Here is a 1732-nt window from a genome sequence, read left to right as displayed (position 1 = left end):
GATAGTTTCAGACAAACTGAGATGGTTAATTACCATAGAGAAGACGGCTTGGGCCAGAAAGTGAAGGCAGCTGGTCAGGCCTGAAAGACTCCCTGGGCAATTCTAGTCATGATCCTCTGCCATGTCCTGCTGGCAAGACTTGCTGACTAGCACTGACACACCACCCTTCTCTCATCAATCTTCTTCCTGCATTTGTTGGCAAACTTTGAAGCAATTCTACAATTCCCTTAATTATTATTGTTGTTATTCGCTCTGTAGATGTGTGTGTTGTACACATGATGTTTGTGTTGGTGCATGCCATAGTGTATGTATGGAGGCCAGAGGATAACTTTATGAAGTCATTTTTCTGCCTTTTTTTAGTTTTTCAAGACAGTTTCTCTGTAGCTTTGGAAACTGTCCTGGAACTAGCTCTTGTAGACCAGACTGGCTTCGAGAGCACAGAGATCCGCCTGCCTCTGCCTCCCGAGTGCTGGGATTAAAGGCATGTGCCACCACTGCCCAGCCTACTTAAAAAATTTTAAGTTTGTGTGTATAGGTGTTTTGTCGGCTTGTCTGTCTGTGTACCACATGCATATAGAAGAAGGCATCAGGTCCCTGGGGACTGGAGTTACCGCTACCACAGTAGTTACCATGTGGGTAATGGGGGTTGAACCCAGGTCTTCTGCAAGAGCAGGCCGAGTGGTCCTGGCCTCCCTCCTTCCTCCTTTTCCATGGGTTGCGCAGGTCTAACTCAAGCTAGGCTTGTGCGCCAGGCTCCGTCACCAGCTTACCGTCTTGATTGCCCTCCTCTAATTTCTTTACATTTGATTTGACTTAGACAGGATAGGCTTTTATCTGGGGACATACCTGTGCAGGGGATGGGGAGCTCTGTAAGAACCAGAACCCACATCCACTTGTAAGCTGGGGCACTTCAAGGGCAGAAGGGGAAGGAGGTTGTAAAATTTCCTTTTTGACCGTCCTTAGCTTTTGCTAGAAGTGAGTGAAAGAATGTCAGATGGGTGGAGTCCATTTGATTTTTTTAAAAACAAACTTTTGAGGATTTTTTTGATTTCTGGGAATGTTGCTAACAGTGCTAACAGAGGGTTCCCATACACCCATCATCCATTCTCTCCAATTGTTAACTTTTATACTTCCACAGCACAGAATTCAGAAATGGACCTTGGGCATATTGCTAGCAATTAAAAATGAATTGTATCTCACTAGTTTTCCCATCATGTCCTCTTTCTGTTCTAGGACCCATCTGGGCACCACAGAGCATTTCCCTGTCCATGGCAGTGCCTCAGTCTGTGGGGAGAGCTTGGCAGTCGTGGGGAGTACTGGCTGACACTGCTTTGGGAAGGGATGCTAATATTAAGTGTCCTCTGTTTCCTCTTGACGTCTCTGCATGCTAATATTAATCGCTGAGAGCATGCAGTGTGGAGCTGGTCCCTCCACTGTGAAGTCACTGTGTTTCTCTTTTACGGCTGTCTGGGGGGCAGGGCAACCTCCAACAGCACAGGACTTTGAGAGACATCCACGGAGTCAGTGTAAACTAGACTTTTCTATCCAAGGGGGTTTAGGGAAGAGGACACTTACACTCTTGATGGCTTCTTTCTTTATTCTTTTGTTCTCTCGTGTTCTTTCTCTGCTTTCTTCTTTTTCCCCTGCAGTTTATATACTCCATCCATGTTTTCCCAGCAATATAGGAATTACAATGTGGTTACATTCTGTTTTTCAAGTGCATGATTACAAT

Source organism: Arvicola amphibius, chromosome 5 (genome assembly GCF_903992535.2).
Source record: "Arvicola amphibius chromosome 5, mArvAmp1.2, whole genome shotgun sequence".
Classification (NCBI taxonomy): Eukaryota; Metazoa; Chordata; class Mammalia; order Rodentia; family Cricetidae; genus Arvicola; species Arvicola amphibius.
Note: the sequence above shows the minus strand (reverse complement) of the source record.